Genomic DNA, 19,764 nt, shown 5'->3' on the forward strand with positions numbered 1-19,764 from the left:
TACATGTATCTATATATATAAAAATGGATGTATGTTTGTGTGTGTGTATGTTCTTTCTATAAATCCAGTTTTCGTCGGATTTCTTCCAAATTTGTCAAAAAGGTAAATTGTTAATTAGAATTTATATAGGCGGGTTTTTGGGAATTTTAAAAAGACCCAAGGTGGTCTAAATTCATATTTTGAGTCATAAAATTGCTCTTTTCTACACGAACAAATTTGTGTATAGTTATGAATTAAGTCTAAATGAAAAGCCCGTAAAAAACTGCCCTAGATGAAGTTTCTTCAAAGATTAACTACTATCGTTAAATTCAGGAACTTTGATTCAATGGTTTGCAACTTATAACCACCAAGAAATATTTTAAATGAAATCAAAACTAAAGGTATTCTCAAAGCTGGCTGTAAATGTCGATTTGCGATAAGCGTAAAGCATGTTTGGCAAGAAAACCGAACGAAATCGAAGTGCTGCTGTTAAGCGTTTTTTTTTCTTGCAGAGCAGGAATGCATTGCGGTCTCCGACAGTTCTACTTACTTTGCATGCTTTCTTTTGGTATTTCCGTTACAGTAATGGTAGAACGAAGTTATAGATTAGTATTTCCCACATGACCAGCCCAGAAAATACCAAAATCGGCCCGGTATCAATAATACATTCATTATTCATATACAAGCTTCAACTCTTAAACAATTTAACGTTGGATGTTCCTCAAAACCAATATGCATATGTTCTTTATACTATTCTGATTTACATCGGATCTTTACTTAATTCGGTTCAACTAAGTTTAATTGCTGAATACTAACAAAGAAAAAGAGTAAAAAATACAAATTTCGCAAATAAATTGCAAAATAATTATATTTGTGCGTAGGAATTTGTAGCGTATCTGAATTTGTTTTACAATGGGGAGGGAGGGGATGGTTATAACGTTTATTACATGCACATAAACTACCCTACTAAGATTACCAATGCGTGCTAAAATTAAAGGTTGTGCACCTTTTTTACCCGCAAAACCACACGGAAATATAATTCGGTGGAATTCATACACTGTTATAACCAGAGGTTCCAAACGAGTGAATATATTCCCCCTAAGGTGAAAGCATGGTGACCAAGGGTGCCATACTGGCCAGGAAGTAAAGCAGAGGTGCGAAAGTAGCAGACAGTCGTAGACAGGGGTGCCAAAACAGCAAGCAATCGCTAAATGGCTTGCTGGCGCATGCGCTTCCGGCATACCAATTCAACCACTTCAATATGGCGGACGAATGATAGATTGCACTACGCGTGGCTTCTACGTCTTTCACATTGAATGAAGTACACTATTGGATTAAATCTCAACTTTTGTAGGATAATTCTTTAAAATAACAAGTAAGTACAGCTTTTGATCACTTTGTAGCTTTTAGGGCTTTCAAACATAGTTAAAAGTACGTTTAATGCTTTTCAGTTACCATTAGTCCGTTACGATACCGTAGTACCGTTAGTTGTTTATTTTCAGGTTACCGTTACTATCGTGAAAATTCCATCATTCACACAAAACGCTACTAAATGTATCTATCATTATTTTCTTGAGTACTCGATAAGCAACATTTAATCACCGAAATAGTAACCGCAATGATATTTTCAATAATCAACAAGTGAGAACCTAAATAAAAATGATTCTTGTGCTTCGTGTAGCGAGTGCAAAAAATAAAAAAGAAATCTCTCTCCGTCTATCTTTTTCTTTTGCTTTTTCGTTCAAGTGTTTGAATTATTTCCTGTTAGCGGTTATTCGATAGTGTTAGGAGTTTTTTTAAATTTTTAACTGTCGAAAAATTTTATGCGCATTTTATTTTATTGTTATTTTGATTGAAATGTTGAACGTTTGAGAAACGATTTTGTTTTATCGTAACTTGAATATCCCAGAATATTTTTGGCTGTTCATGTAAATAATTCATAAGTACATCTACACTTTACTTTCGGTGCGGTTATTTCTCACAAATGATCATTAACTTAACTATGATTATTGAAATAATTACTCGTCTTTAACTTTAAATATATTTGTGACAACTCTTTGATACGAAATAAAGTCTGTAGATATTTATTGTTTTATTCATCTTTAATATTACTTTGTAAAAAAAAAAAAAACTCATCAGTACGCAGAATTTTTTTACAAGTTTTTTACCGCCCCGAGAGTTATTATAATTATTATTATTTATTTTATTTATTTTTAAGAAAAGGATAAAAATTTCACAGGTCCGCAATGTTTTTCATTTGTTTTTACCGACCCGTGGGTCAAAAGAGGTTGAGAAACACTGATGTAGAGAACGATCAGATGAATTAAAGCAATGAGCACTTCTTAACTATGTTGAAAACTCTGAAATATGGTCAAATGCTGTAATTACAAGTTTTAACCATTTCCAGTACTGAATTCATGCAATGTGAAAAGTGTGCAAAACGTAGACTATCATGAATCAAAACAAAACTATTAAAAAAAGAAAAATACACAACTGTATTCAAAAACGCACACAATACGGGGGAGGGGGGGAGGATCTACAGTAAGGGTGCCATTTCTCTCTCTGAAGGTTCATTCTTTTCACCCCGGCTGCCTACTTTTTGAAAGGTGCCTGTTTTTCACCCTAGTTAGAGGTGAAATTTCGGCTCCGTATTGGGTGCCGCTGGTGAACAAGCGTTTCACCCCTGAAAGGTGCCGAATGCAACCTGTAGTTTTAACAGTGTACAGTTTGGGAAGGTTGGAGTTTTAAGTTTGAAAAAAATGTAAATAAATATTAATTTAAATTTAAATTGTTTTAAACTGCAAAAAATTGGTAATATGAATGGAAAATTATCACTGTAAGAGCTTAAACTCTCTTTAACAGTATAGGGATAAGGTGAAATACTTCGTATCTCATGTGTAACCATAATGGACGATTAAGTGCTGTAAACGTATTTGAGATATAACTATTTTCGATATAGATAGCTTTATGTTACTTGCTTAAGGTTGGTTTTACTCACAAATGAAATTCTTCTTGCTGCTGGGAGGGAGACTAAGAACAATATTTGGGAGAAAGTGTTGAATTAAATTTATGGATTAGAAAAATTTGAATCATTTAAGTTTTAAATTTTTAAATTACGTTTCGAAACGTGAAATACATTTCGTTTGCTTTTAAGCTGTGGATAAGGAGAACAAAATATGCAACAAGATTCTGTAAAATGCAAACAAAAGATTTGTCTGTTATCCAGAGTTAAGTACTAACAAGACATTTATTTTTCAAAAAATTTCACGGGCTGCAAATATTTAAAAAACAAAATCTAACACGGATAGTAACCAAAATGCGCACGCTTACTTCTTTCTCTATAACGCAGTTTAATTGATGGTTTTTAAATCGTGTGTTCAATAAGTTCACGTGCACCCATTCCCATTTTTAATGTTTTACATAACTCAAAATAATGACTGTAATGTAGTCAGTGGACCCACTCCCACCTCTCACAACGACTGTGTCTCTATAAATTAAAATTTTGATGTTCTCAAAAGAATACTCTGTCTAAAGCAACAAACTTAAATACATGCTCTCTTTACCTGCACCAGTGTGCGATATCATGTATAACATTTGTGGCAAAGTATTACGTTTTAAAAATTTGAACTAGAACTTAAATCTCGACAAATTTCAAACCGTTACAAGACATTAATATTACTGTCTAACTGTCATTTTTACTTACAAAAATAGAAATTTGCCGTCAATATAAGAAAATAAAATGTAGCTGACGTGCGCCTTTTCAGACAAGTTACACTTATCCAATTTTATTCTATGGCATGGTACTAAATAACCTTAGAAAGAGCAAGCAGACGCATTTTGTAAAGTTTTTTAATACTAAGCAAACTTTTTCTGCGATATGTGCTTCCCTGAAAACATACAAAATAACCTATCACTTGATACCTTCATTCGAAAAAGACCACCAAAAAATTCGTAAAAAACTTTACAAAATGTGTCTGCTTGCTGTTTCCAAGGTTATTTAGTACCATGCCATAGAATAAAATTGGATAAGTGTAACTTGTCTGAAAAGGCACACGTCAGCTACATTTTATTTTTTTATATTGACGTCAAATTTCTATTTTTGTAGGTAAAAATGACAGTTAGACAGTAATATTAATGTCTTGTAACGATTTGAAATTTGTCGAGATTTAAGTTCTAGTTCAAATTTTTAGAACGTAATACCAGCGATATTAGAACTCATATAGATCGATCACTCCCGTAGAATCCTATGCTAAATGCCTAAGAAGCCTGTCGGAACTTATTCTTTACAGGGAAGCCAACATATAGGTATAGCTTGGCGAGGCAATTTTGGCGAAAAGCATGCTTGAGTAATTGCAAAGGCAGTAAATCGCCAATGCGGATGGCACTGCATTTACGTGCAAATTGCTGTCTCCTGTCCTCACTCCCGGCTCTGTGAAAATGCAGAAAGGAAATAATTAAGCCTCAAGCTCATTTCTATATGGGAGGAGGATCGAGAAGGGGGGGGGGATCTCTTTCTACCGGGGCCTGCTTCAAGACTCGATTGCGCAATCCAAGTGATCACAGCGCTTCCTCATTTTTTTAAAATAAAAACAAACACCATTCGAAATTCGTTTTTTTTTAATCATAGCAGTTGTACATTGGTTCAAAATATCACTAAATTTGTTAATTTACAGCATTTTGCAGTGACGTGCGTGATAAAATGCTTAACAGAAAAGAAATCGGATCGAAAACAAGACAAGATGAAAAGAAAATCCACATTTTTGATTCCAATGTTATCTTTATATATTAATAGGCAAGCCGTTTTTTTTTCAGTACCGATTCCTCCTCTGTTTGTGAACCGATTTCCTTCATTCTTTTTTTGTTCGTAGCTATTGCCGAGTTTTAGTGTTATCAATATTTTTTTTTGAAATCGAACGTTAATTAACGGAAATATTAATAAAAAACGAATTTTCGTTCTAAATGGCTCTTTCTACGCGATCGGATGGTCCATTTTTTTCGAATTTGATATGGCTGGAAAGGTCTTTAAAAAATACGCCTAACGAAAAAATTGTCAGGGCGCCCAAGGTCCAATAACCTAAATCCACTAGAAAAAAAAGTTATAAGCGTTTTTTAGTAAGCGAAACTCAAAAATTTTAATTTTATCTCTTTTCCATTGTTGAAATTCATTGGAAGCGTGAAACATTAAGTTTTAATTTATTTTTTAAACCGCTTTTTCTACACGAAATATGCATTTTAATGCTTCGAGCTTGGTATCGTTGGAAAGATCGAGAAAAATGCTTTAAAACACAAAATGGGATCCCGCTAGAATTTGAGCTAGAAGCAATTAAAAGTTAGCGAAAATTCATCGAAAGCAAATAAAAATTCATTTTTATTTACTTTTTCACGCGACATAGTTAGCGTGAAGAAATTGCTGGAAAATATTGTCTTTGATATTATGGTGTTGCCATTTCTCGCTTGATCGTAAATAAATGAAATTTTTGCATTTGGTTTTATTATTGAGGCTTTTCGGGAACTACGGGCATTTAAAATGTTTTCATTTTGATTATGTTTTAGAGCGATTTTTATCTTTTAATAAAACATTTTGCTTTCGCATGGACAATTATAAGTAGCCTCGAGTAGAGTTCGTTCATTTGACAGTTGGAAATTTTATATTTTTAACTGCAGAGGGCATGCCTACTTTCATAAAGAATATTGTTTGTGCAGAAGTTTTATGTATTAAAAGAGTTGTGTGGTATCGTTTCACTCAGGAAGACTTCCATAATTGTGAAATTGGCGAACTATAGCCATTGGTGTCAAATTATGGGCACCAATGCCAGGGCGATAAATATTTTTATTTTGCATTTGTAAAAAAAGAGTAGGGAAATGTCAATTTGCAAGGAGCTGACTACGAATTAAATCCCTCTTTAAGGTGGGGTTCATTAAATTGTTACCGTTCGTGAGAAGGAAGAGGAAATAAATGACAGGAGGGACAAACAATAGGGAGAATGTGATGACATCCAGGGGTGATTGTGAGTTCATCAAAAAATACCTGAAAGTTTCAAAGCGAGAAGGGGGGGGGGGTGGAATCTTTGGCCCCTATTACTTAAGTACACCTTTGCCATAGTATTAAATAGTTCTGAGTCAAAATATTGTGTGTACATTTGATTAAATTTTTAATGGGTTACAAAGTTACTTTTGAGCTGGTGTTATACAAATTATCTTGACATTTGTACATCTTAAGGAATAGGTGTCCATATTAAGGCTCTTACAGGTATATTTAATGAATATTATAAAATTAAAAGAAATTGCGGAGGTTGGGAGATGAAAGCACAACCAAAAAAACATAATTCCGTTATTTTCGGACATAAAAATACCGGAAATACGTCCGAAAATACCGGAAATTCGGTAAAATACCGAAACACAATCACCCCTGATGACATCAGCCCTTTTTTTTTTATAAGAACGTTTATGATAAACAATGTAACGTGTGGCAAAGGAAAGAGGGGGTATGGGGAAGTGTGAAACTTTGTGTCAAAAGGAAGGGGTTATGGTGAAGTGTGAAACTTTGCGACAAAGGGTGGGAGAGGTTCGAAAATGTTGAAAAGTACGACATAAGTTATGTCCGCCCATAACCATAAACAAATCACTACAAGCATTACTCAGCATTACTCAGTAAAATATTTCTGAAGCAACCATTATTGTTAACTGTAGCGGATTTGAGGGGGGGAGGACCGTTTCCCTCCCGAAGAGATGAAAATAACTTAACTACATTATAAAATTTTAAGTTACTTCTTCAGAACATAAGTAAAAACTAAAAAAATGAAAAACACACACATAAAACATATATTTCAATAAAGTCCCTTAGATTTTGTTATGAGGTCAATATTTCTGTCAGAGGTCAGTGCAAAAAAATACATAAAGCTCACAAATTTCGAATTCAAAGGCACAAAATGTCACAATTCCTTCATTAATACTTCTTTGATGGAAAAATTTGATTTTTCTGTTTTATCACCCTCTTGTTTTAATTACGATCTTTCAAAGTAATACAGAGCATTATTATACCGTTTTGGTGAAATTATTTAAGATTTAAGTGGCTTAAAATGCTAAAAAATATATTTTACCACCACATTTAACGTAAATTAGAACATAAGAATGATGTACTTTAAAGTAGATTAATCGGCTTCAAGGCTTCTTTTAAAACATTTTAAAGGAACCTCACAAAAACTGTTTAACAAAACATTATATGGGGAGTAGTTACACATTTGACCTTTTCATGATCCTCCCCAAAACTATATCGACCCACGTCTAATAGCTAATTAAGTTAATGTCGGTAAAAAATTAATATCTTGTTACAAATAATATAACACAAACTTGTCACAAACAATTAACAGCAGAAATGAATAATATATAAAACGAATTCTTGCTTGTTTTTTTAATTATTTTTTTTTAAATCAGTACATAATTGTTTTCTGACCTTTCTCATAGGAAACTTTTTGCTTCTTAGAAAAGTATTTCAATATCGTTGTGCTTTGATGCTTCATTTTTAAATCAAAAAAATAAACACTTCAATACTGGTACAAAATATCAACTCAAAAACTAGCTTTATACAAGAACTCCACTTTAAAGTTTGGTTACCCTGCATATATAAAAACTGAAGAGGACCAGGAATTCGTTAGAGTGAAAAACCTTTCTTCTTAAAAACACCACCTTTCATCCTGGGAAAAAGTGGTGCGAAAATGATAAAAATAAAAGAAATGGCTTGCAGGCGTCTAACCATAAGCTCCTATAGAAAAAGGGTGTAAATAATAAATGGACCAGAGAACATTTTCTCATAAAATGTTCTTCCAAAAAAAAAAAAAAAAAAAAAACGTTTCGAATTTCGGCAAGTGCCTAACCTAAAGGGACACAACGCGCCCTTCCGCAAATACTACATGTGTTCAAGCTCTTTGATGAACCGCCCATGCTTTTTTAGACTACAACCACCTGAGTCGCCTGTTCAACCTCTATTGTAAAGGCAGGACCATAGTTGTAAAGGCGACAGGATTGGAAGGCAGTTTATTTACTCTGGGGAGATGAAAAATTTCGGCAAAGTGACTTGTTCACTTATTACTAGCCATTCCAAGAAATGCCCACGAATAACAGCCAGGACCTTATAATTCTGCAGTCCTGCTAACAGCTGCATTTCTTGGAATCAGAAATCGGGTTCCCAGGAGCTGAAAAGTTAACTATGGTTTCTATCCTTTGTGTTGAACAACCTGCGGCTAAATGTGGTGGAAGCAAAGGATTTTCTGATTCCCTTGTCTTTTTCTTTTCTTTCTTTTTTTTTTCAATGAGAAACCAGAGAGGTTTGCTAAAATATTTTAGAGCTTTTTACAAGAAAAGCTGTGTCTGCGTCAGAATAAGGGGTGTTCGTGCTTAAGGGTTGTGCGTTCGGCGAGATTTTCACTGTATCAGAATTAAGAAAATTTTTAATACGCTGGTAAATAAAAAATTAAGCAATTAATAGTCTTTCGCGGCTATTAAGTGTTTTGTGGCAAATCAATTGTAGATGTAGCTGAAAATTTTTATGTACATCATATTTTATGTATGATTCAGTAAGTTTACTTGGTCACAGGTGCATAAATCTTCAACTACGTTTTTGATGAACAATAGAGGTTTAGCAGTAACTTATTCAAGCAAAACATTCCTCTTTTAAAAAAAATGCCCAGAAGTAGTTTAAGGTTTTAAAACAAAAACTTATACGTTAGAATTGGTTATATTTTATTATGACTATCAGAGATGCAAGAAAAATTGCGTTACTGACAACTTCTCTCCCCCCCCCCCCATGCATGAAATTTTGAAACTTACAATAAATTGATGAAATTTGCTAAGTTTGGGCCCCTATCACTCGTTAATCGGGTCCTTGACAAATTTCCGCGAGCATAAATCTCTGCTATTTGTGAGATTTCTCTTAATAAAGTGTAACGAGTAGGAAACTGGGGCATACTGCTGATATCTTTCTCCCCATCCCAGATCTTACCCCTTTTCAGGATTTTCCTTTTCTTTCAGGGATTTTCTCTTCTCCCCGTGTCAGGTGATCTAGGGAGGGCAATATGATACTTTTTGCGATGAGTCAAGGTTTGGTTTTCACGTACGGAAGTATGGCAGTGGGGCCCCCTTCTCTCCTTCAGGGTCTGTTTACTGAATAGGAAGATTAGACCGCGGCCTCTGCTACTTGAAAACCCCAAATGGCTAAAACTGTTTTAGCAAATGGAAAAAAACTAATGTTTAGCTACAAGAGGGCCCCGAAAATTGTTAGGCTTAGGGCCCCCGATATTTTAATTGGGGGCCCTTGGTCAAGGTTTTGGGGCTCTAGGGGTCCCTAGAACCAATATAAGCATTTGAAACTAAGTTTGATTTACGGAAAAATGTTATAAAATTGAAAACAAAGATCAAACATTTTCGGGGCCCTTCCAACTCCGATCCCCTTCCCCTTCTCCAATCCAGATCCAATCCACCGAAAAACTTCTCTCGGCTGCCTTTTTCCGAGCTCCGATACGGCCAGGACTTTTTCCTTTTCTTTCAGGGATTTTCACTTCTCTCCATGGCAGATGGCCTAGGAAATCGCCAAGCCAAAGTTTGGTTTTCGCACATGGAAGTTGGACTATGGGCCCTCTTCGCTCTACTTAGGGCTTGTTTACTGAACTGACCTACTAGGCCGTAGCAAAGCCCCTGCTATTTGGGGGCTTCAATTGGCTAAAACTATTCTAGCAAATGAAGAAAAAAAATATTGTTTGACTACAAGAGGGCACCGAAAAAGTGTTTGACCAGTGGCCCCAATATCATAATCGGGGCCCTGGGTCAATAAGTTCTTGGGTTTTAGGGGCCCCAGCAAAAAAATATTTAATACTAAGTTTGATTTTTGGAAATTTTTTACAAAATTAAATGAAAACAAAGCTCAACAATTTTCGGGCTCCTCCTGACTCCGCTCTCCCCCCCTCCCCCCGTGGTGCGGTGTCTTGCGTTACATAGTTACGCCATTGAGTTATGTAGTTAATCGTTAGCCAATACTTAATGATCTGGATGCCGTCGGGCCACAATGACGGATCTACCCATTTTTTTTGGCCTAACTTGTATAACGTAAATACTTTTTTCATGTTCTATTTTAATTCCTTCTTGGGGCCCTTATGTTGTGGGGGACCTCCCATATGCGACGATTGAGGTATGGAAAATCTACCACCAGGGGCGGACTGGCCCGAAAATTTTTATGTGGAAAAACATTCTTGCCGGCCCTACCCAAAAAAATTTGGTTGTATTTCTCGCAAGTTTCTAGTGGGTTTTTTCATTAAAAAAAAAAAAAACAAACAAAGAAAAGAAAATAAGTTTTTCAAAGACTAAATGTCTTTAAAAAAAAAATCCCCCTGTTGTACTCCATACAACTTTTCTGTCGGTGGCGAAAGAGGCCATATTTAGTTGTTTAAAGAAATGTTTTTACTTTTTTTTTTTGTTCGTTTTTAATGTGTTGCCTGATGTCCCTTTTTGGATTAACCTTAACACGAGAATGGTATCAAGAAAGTGATGTAGGGCTTTCCCTGTAAGTGATGGGGTATCGAATATCCCCGATTTTAGGGAAACCCCCGGACCCCGCTTTAAGTGGAATTTAGAATGTCCCCAATTGTAGGATTGTAGGAACCTGGGGGTTTTTCTCGGTGGAACTTTTGAAAAATAGGTATAAAATTCTGCTTAGTGTTGTGAGTAATTGAAACGAAAAAATTTCAGGAAAAATATAGGCGAACAAAACTTTCTTTGAAGTTTCTTTTGCCAATTAAGATAATAAAACTTGTTTTCGGTTTGACAAATCAATGACAGTAGTTGACAGACAGAAAGAGTGAGAAAGGAGAAAAGATAATGCACGGTTTCTTGCTCACATTGGCTTTCGGCACAATTAGTTCTTCATCACCCCTCCAATCCACCAACAAATACAACAATGAATTAAATATGTATTGATAAATAGTAAAAAATGCTTTAAAAGAAATGATGTACAGATTTAGAAAATGGGGAACGAGAGAGTGACATATTACTCATTTTTACAATTCATTATTTATACATTTGTTGAGAAATAAAATGAAGCATGCTTTGTTTAGGAGTTTCAAAGACTAACCTAGTTATTTTCAAGGACTCTAGAGCAATTAAATTATTTAAGGCACTTCATTTGCATTTTTCAGTCACTGACATTTTAGTACTTAATTGTATAATTCTACTACAGTATTGTTCTAACTTTGTAAGAAACAGCTATTTTAAGTTTAAAAGAAGAAACAAACTAGATAATCTATTTGACTACTTGCCTCTAAAATGAATAGCATAATACGTGTATTTCCAGTAAATATGAGCACATCAATAACTTTCTTGCTTCTTTCTGAACTGAAAACTGCCAAAAGCAATGCATTGATAATGCTTCTTTTAAAGCTATTCATTAAATGTTGCAAACAGTTAATTTTGGAGAATTTCATATAAAACTTCCGATTTTAAAATGAAAAATACTAGAAAAAGTTTGCTTATAATAAAACATTTTTCATGTAAAATAATTCGTGATTTTAATAATATTACTTAGCAGATTTCTGTTTTGATTATAAAGTATATTGTGAAAGATTCGTAAACAAGTTTAAAATATTTCTAACCAAACCCCAACTTAATGCAAATAGAATGTTATAGAGACGTACCGAGTAGCACTTCGGCCGAGTACCGTATACTCAACCGCTCACTACTCGGCCGAGTACCGAGTACGAATTATGTTTTAAAATGAAACACCGACACACACGTGATGAATTTTGAACTCATTGGAATAGTAACATGGAACTCCATGTCCATATAATAGTTTTTAAAACAAACTTCCAGCTGAAATTTAATTACGCGTTACTTAAAAGATCTTGTTTGTGTCAAAAAGCAAATAAATAAAAGCAGTGCGTAGCTAGGGAGGGGCGGAGGGGGCGGTCCGCCCCGGGCGGCACTTTTTGGGGGCGGCAATTTTACAGTTTTGATTCGAAAAAAATTAACACGTTTTCCCAATAAGGAAATCATGCCTTTGATGTATTACTGGAGGCAAAAAAAAAGAGAAAAAAGGTGTTCGAATTACAAGGTTTTGGTACTCTTACACAGAACATATATTTTTCTTAAAGACATTTCAGCACTATTGTTTGTTTTTTCTCTTCAATCGTCTGAAGTTACAGAATGATGGAGGTGGTATTGTAAAGTCAAGGGACCATCTTTTTTTTTCTTTTTACTGTTAAGTTAACTACTGCGAAGGAAACAATAAATTCCATAATCTTTCGTTATATGATGAAGTTACCACTTGATTTTAAGGAAGTTCCTTGGAAACCACCTTATTGGGGGGAAAAAAACTTGTTTTTAAAGGAAAGTGACAACAAGGAGAGAAGAGAGGCCTCGAATGGTGGGCGACTTCTCATTTTCAGGATAGCATTATCTGTTTCAGCAGTCGCTTTGATTGGTCATTGATTGTCAGATTTTCACAGAGACAGAATGAATTTTATGTTCATTTTATAAAAACACTTATTCACAACTCGAATAATAATTACTTGTGTTACTATTTTATATTAACAAATTCCTTTAAAGTATGATTTTCATATTTAGTCATTCATTTTAAGGAAAGTTTTTTAATCAGTAAAGTGATCTCTAAGAAAAGCCTTTCACATTTACATCAAAAGAAATGATTTTTGATGCACAACTTTTTCATCTCATGAATCACAGTATGGTTGATCGTATATGGAAAGGTCCTCTTTATCTTTTCGTCCTCTATCAGTGAAAAAGAGAATAATCCAAATTTTATAATAGAGCAGTACTGGATCTAGGAAAGGGGATGAGTCTTGCTCGTATACTTCTGAGTTTGTCAACACTAAGAACGGATCCAAAAAGGAGTTATAACCCCCTTTGAGAAACACAACTGACCCTAAGTTTACGTTTCTAATACTTTAAATTAGAAAAATTTCCCCGATCTTTACGCTCCTTCCTACGGTCACAAAGCTTAAAATGCATTTTCAGGACTTGAATTTTGAAAAATTTATGGAGGAGAGCCACTTACCATCCCTTCCTCTTTTAACTTGGCTAAACGAAGCCTGAAACAGCGTTTTGAGGGACTCCATTTTCACTCCGCGTCCCCCCCTCCCTCCTTTTCTCTGTCTAACATTGTCAAAGCTAGCTTTAAAATGTATTTCGTCGCTGAAGAATTTCGACCCACCGAAGAAAGCTTAAAACTGCGTTGATAAACTCTCAATAAATTGAGGATTTATTGAGGGTTCATCAATCAATTTTCGGGACGAGCAACTGAACCATCCTATTCATTAACGTTACCAAACAGCCCAAAAGTGCAGTTTTAGGCCTTGAATCTCGAAACATTTCCAAGTGATAACGTCCACCCCCTTTTAGCCTAATATTGAGATTTTAAACATTCAATGCCGACAAATTCCTGAGAGCGGTCAAGCCCTGACCCTTCCTGTAACCTCCTCTGTCTAAAATGTGTAATTAGGACATCAACTTCGAACTTTAAAATCCCCATCTCATCCTATGTCTCCAAAAATAGCTTAAAGTGGTATGTTGAAACTTAAATTAACACTTCAATTTCAAAAAATTTCCTGGAAAAGTCCCGACCCACTAACGTCACCAAAGAAACATAACACTAACCTTAATTTTTTTAACTAACATTGAAAAAAAAAAAAATTGGAGGGAGCTCCAACCTCTTTTTTATATATAAGCGTTACTAAAAATTGCTTAAAATTGACAATTTTGACTTAACTTTTGGAATTTTTCGGTGGGGTTCTGATTTTCTTTTGTTTTTTTTCCTTCTGCAAGAAAAATAAGAAGAAAAAAATATTTTTTTTGATCAAAATCCTATTAAAATACTTTTGACTCTTTAATGTACTATGATTAAAGTGCAAAAACAACGTAAAATAAACACAAACTCTGAAGAAAATACATGCAGGATATGGATTTTTCAAGTTTACAATATAGCCTCTTTGTCAGCGCAAAAAAACTCACCAACACAATTAAAAAGTCGCGAGAGATCCGATATAATGTATTAATTATTTCCCATCACAAGGGCGGCAAATTGAGGAACCGCCCCGGGCGGCAGAAAGTGTAGCTACGCCACTGAATAAAAGGTATGATTAATCAAGTTGGAATTAAAACAAATTATTTCAACCTATTATAGTTCTAGTCTGCCAAACATAAATAATTTCTTAAAGCAAATAAAACAATTTTAAAAGCACAAACATGCAGGAACACTGCAAACACGTGTTTCTGCGTTACAACGAACGTCTTTTTCAGTGCATAATATGTGAGCTAATAAATGTAAAGACATCCGGCAAAAATATCAACTTTTGTCAGATCTCTTTAAATCCATTTGCTTACATTTTGTGCAATTAAAAAGGCATTCTCTGTTAAGCCTAGACACATGTCTGCAGTGTTCATGTCCATTTTTGCTTTTAACGTTTTTTTTATATGCTTTTCTTTTTTAAGCAAAGGTATTTTTATGTTTATCATAAATAATTTTTGTTTGTAGCAAAAAATCCATTTAATAATCTAAAAATTTCATGTCTCCTATACTTATCTTTTTTGTTCCATTTTTAATAATAAGTTTTATTGACTTTGGGTAAATAACTTATTATAATAAAGATTTACTTCATTGAAACATAACAAACTTCATTATTCTCAAATTTTAAATTTGAGTTGTAAATGATTGCAGTATATGATTGCACTTTTGTAAAATCTGTCTTGAACAATATTCAATTTTTTACAACTACTCGGTATTGGCCGTGTATCTTATCGAAATTTGGCCGAGTACCGAGTACTTGGCAAATTGGCCGAGTATGCCGAATACCGACTAGTTACCGAGTACTCGATACGTCTCTAGAATGTAATAAGTGATTCATAGAGAAAGAAAATTATGTTTTATTAATGCATCAAAATGCATCAAATATTTAAACACACGATAAAAATTGGTTTTTACAGACGCTAGAAAATTAAAATCCCAAATCGATTTTAAAGTTAGATCTCTCTTTAAACTTTGCAGTTCCTAATACTAAAATATTACTCCTTAAAACTTACTCTCAAAATTTTCTAAAACGATCTCAAGAACATTCTTTTGTCCTTACTTTTAATGTGTAAGAAAACAAAATTCATTTTTAGCTTAAAAATGTAGGCGTGTATTCTGATTTTGTTTAATTGACTATCCATATTCATTTCTTGCACCGATTTAAAAATCCCTAAAATCTTTTATAAATTTTTAGATATTTTCAAAAACTCATAATTATAAATATAATTATCCAAGTACTTTTGCGTTAGCCTAGATTTACATTAAATATTGCTTGCACAAAAATTCAAACATTTTCCCCATAGAAGGAAAATTTTATAAACAACCATTACAAATAAGTTAACAGGAAAAAACAAAAAAAAAAAAAAAATTTTTTTTATGGAATTTCATCAAATACTGATTTAAAATATGGTTTGAAAAAGACTAACAGTTCTTTCTTTTTCTTTTAAAATGTAGTGCATTCCTTTAAAAGATACAGAAACAAAATTTCACTATATTTAAAAGATAATTACTTTAATTATTAAACATTCCTTTTTTATTTAATCACATATTTCCTTCAAAGCATTTAATTTCTAATTTTCTTTGTCAATTGTAATACGTTATGATTATTCATTATAGACTACTTGGTACCAAAGATAAAAATGAACGCCGTAAAACTTTTTTTGTACTCGAAAATAGCCCATGAAGTTCAATTGGATGGATTTTTTCTTGGAAAAACCGCGATGTTCAGTTTTAGATAGAGAGATTTTTACTGCGCCAAAACCTTAAAAGTAATTTTATTAACGTCAGCGCTATATTTCTTTTCCTTGACTCTTTTAACGTACCTTGATCAAAATCACCTCATCGAACTTTTTTGGTTTTTTTTTACTGTATACATCAGAAATTGGGGAAAATTACCCGTCCTCCCCTTTGCTGTGAACAAGAATATCAGTGATACCCCTAAATCTATTTGATTTAAAATATTTTTTTTTACTGACATCAACATGAAGGCTTCAAAATTTTCTTGAATTTTAAAGTAGAAAAGCTCTGTTCACAGGATACTTGTGTCACAAGTCACAGATAGTAAATATTTGTACATTTGACCAGAAACAGAAAAAGCTCCGCTTAACATTATACCATCTATCTATCTTTTTTTTTTTTTTTTTGTTCAAGTTTAAACTGTCAACGTTTTCTATTCTTTCAAATCCTAATTTTGAAAAAATAACGAAAAATGCACTGCTGTCTTTGAAAAGTACATCAATAATCTTAGTTAATTACCTCCCTTCAAAACTCGAAAAACAAAAACCTATAAAAACCACCCTTTTCCGCCATTTTCTTCAAGTGCAAGAATTACTGGCTAAAATTGCTACATTATTCAGCATTCAAATTAAAATAAGGTATTTATATTATCCGTAATATTGATTTTCCGTTACACCAACATTTGAAGCTTTTTTTGGGGGGGGGGGAATGTGTCCGTTCCGTCATCCTCTAGAAAAGATATGCGACGGACCAAAACAGGTTGAGAACCACTATTTTAAACCTTTATACCGTTTGTACCTTTGAATTTGAACTATAATAAACAAAAACAATTTAATTTAAAGGTATCGTTAGTTCAAGTTCATATTATTTAAAATGATGAAAATAACAAAATTTTAGCGAACACACGATAGTTGAAAATATTAAACTTACCGCTAAACGGTTCTTGTCATTGTTGATTCAAAACAAATGTGTAATTCCACGATATATAACAAATGACTAGTTATTTTTCTCTGAGACGAAATTGCGAAGAGAAAGATTATCTAATTGGTTGAAAAAGGCATGGGTCCGTCTATTACATACAAATTGGCGGGAAACTTAACAATAAACACGAAGGAAAGAGAGAGAGAAAAAAAATGCTTTCTTAGGATTCGTTTTGCATGTTACTAGAACCCGTATACGTCCTTCGTCCCATTCTTCGGGGGTCATCCATTTCTCCAAGGGATCAATGTAATCTTTCCAAGACAGCTTTAGATGGCCATAAAAAACATTCCTACCCCCAATATACCGCTCCGTACTACAGAATTCCAGGAAACATCAATTCCCATCCGAGATACCGAGAGACACCACCGGCCCTTAGGATCTACCCTTAAGGCTTCACTTTGGACGAAGTGGGACCACCCCACAAAGCCATTGTTTCCTCCCTTCGTAACAAGATACACGGAAATAGTTCGACAAGAAAAGAGTGACCACTGAAAGAGGAAACCATCCTGGAAACCATCTAATCAGCATCCTCTCCCCCCCCCCCCCCCCATTACAGTTCTGACTGTGACTCTCAAAACAAGAGAACGGCCGGCCTAGCTTTTTTTTTTTTTTTTTTGAGAAATAAAATAGAGGTAAACGGGGTACATACACATTGAAAAAACGAAAACGGCCCGAGTTAGGTACGGCCCATGTGGGATTTTCCACATCTTCCACATGGCCAGTCCGCCCCTGTCTACCACTGTCAGCCTTTTATCAGCTAAAACAAAAGACCATGGTCTCCATGATTTTTGAAAAATGAATAACAAAACCTTTTGGTGAGGGGCCCCATAGCTGTTGTGTGTGCCCCGGATCCCACATGCATAAAAGATTTCCTGTTTGACAGCAGTAAAAGATGAGATAGAGAGAGAAAAAAAAAGGAAGGGAGCCCCATTTTTTTAAAAAACTTTTTCCTTTCTTCCTTTTTTTGGTCGAAAACAACTTTTTTCTTACATATTTTCAACTTTAAGATTTCTCCGGGGCCCCTGAGAACCTCGGGTCACCTAGGCAACTGCCTACATTCCCTATTTAGTAATCCGGCTTTGATAAAGAGTGTTATAATCCCTTAATATTTGTTTAATTAAACTCAGAAAGGGGTGATCAGTAAGGGATTTTAAAAAGGCAACAAATTTAAACTAAGTGGATACGCATCAATTGGAATTTTTTAACAGTAGCTAAGTACCTACTAATGGGGAAAAGAAAGATTGCATCTGGACAGGCATCTGGAACCATTTTGCGATTTGTTCAAAGCTTTGGATACAAAAGGCTTTCGAAACTCCCAATACCGCAGGGGGCCAAAGTTAAATGGCTTTCCCATCGTCTCTTATACCCCCTAACAAATTCATTCTCCTCCGTTTCTTGGAATTAGGAGCCGAAGGCAATGGCAACCTCCGCCAATTCCAAGAAACTCCAGTTCAACATTGGCGACGAAAGCATGTCAGCTGTTCCTAAAAGTTGGCTTCTGTACGTATTAAAGGTTCCGTTTCCTAGGTTACTTTCTCCGCCGAACAAAAAAATCGGTCACGAAGTGATCGTTCTTCATCCCTCTAACTTCCTTCGTAATACTTTGCCACAAATGTTATACATGATATCGTACACTGGTGCAGTAGAGAGAGCACGTATTTAAGTTTGTTGCTTTAGACAGAGTATTCTTTTGAGAACATCAAAATTTTAATTTATAGAGACACAGTCGTTGTGAGAGGTGGGAGTGGGTCCACTGACTACATTACAGTCATTATTTTGAGTTATGTAAAACATTAAAAATGGGAATGGGTGCACGTGAACTTATTGAACATACGATTTAAAAACCTTCAATTAAACTGCGTTATAGAGAAAGAAGAAAGCGTGCGCATTTTGGTCACTATCCGTGTTAGATTTTGTTTTTTAAATATTTGCAGCCCGTGAAATTTTTTGAAAAATAAATGTCTTTTTTGTACTTAACTCTGGATAACAGACAAATCTTTTGTTTGCATTTTACAGAGTCTTGTTGCATATTTTGTTCTCTTTATCCACAGCTTAAAAGCAAACGAAATGTATTTCACGTTTCGAAACATAATTTAAAAATTTAAAACTTAAATGATTCAAATTTTTCTAATCCATAAATTTAATTCAAAACTTTCTCCTAAATATTGTTCTTAGTCTCCCTCCCAGCAGCAAGAAGAATTTCATTTGTGAGTAAAACCAACCTTAAGCAAGTAACATAAAGCTATCTATATCGAAAATAGTTATATCTCAAATACGTTTACAGCACTTAATCGTCCATTATGGTTACACATGAGATACGAAGTATTTCACCTTATCTCTATACTGTTAAAGTGAGTTTAAGCTATTACAGTGATAATTTTCCATTCATATTACCATTTTTTGCAGTTTAAAACAGTTTAAATTTAAATTAATATGTATTTGCATTTTTTCCAAACTTAAAACTTCAACCTTCCCAAACTGTATGAATTCCACCGAATTATATTTCCGTGTGGTTTTGCGGGTAAAAAAGGTGCACAACCTTTAATTTTAGCACGCATTGGTAATCTTAGTAGGGTAGTTTATGTGCATGTAATAAACGTTATAACCATCCCCTCCCTCCCCATTGTAAAACAAATTCAGATACGCTACAAATTCCTACGCACAAATATAATTATTTTGCAATTTATTTGCGAAATTTGTATTTTTTACTCTTTTTCTTTGTTAGCATTCAGCGATTAAACTTAGTTGAACCGAATTAAGTAAAGATCCGACGTAAATCAGAATAGTAAAAAGAACATATGCATATTGGTTTTGAGGACCATCCAACGTTAAATTGTTTAAGAGTTGAAGCTTGTATATGAATAATGAATGTATTATTGATACCGGGTCGATTTTGGTATTTTCTGGGCTGGTCATGTGGGAAATACTAATCTATAACTTCGTTCTACCATTACTGCAACGGAAATGCCAAAAGAAAGCATGCGAAGTAAGTAGAACTGTCGGAG

At 34.2% G+C, this 19,764-nt stretch overlaps 1 protein-coding gene across 1 annotated transcript in view; it reads right to left on the reverse strand.

The window, feature by feature from the left end:
- LOC129232077 (catalase-like) overlaps positions 1-19,764 on the reverse strand; it is a 66,731-nt gene that overhangs the window by 34,586 nt on the left and 12,381 nt on the right. The window lies entirely within an intron of this gene.

Source organism: Uloborus diversus, chromosome 1, assembly GCF_026930045.1.
Source record: "Uloborus diversus isolate 005 chromosome 1, Udiv.v.3.1, whole genome shotgun sequence".
NCBI classification, from domain to species: domain Eukaryota; kingdom Metazoa; phylum Arthropoda; class Arachnida; order Araneae; family Uloboridae; genus Uloborus; species Uloborus diversus.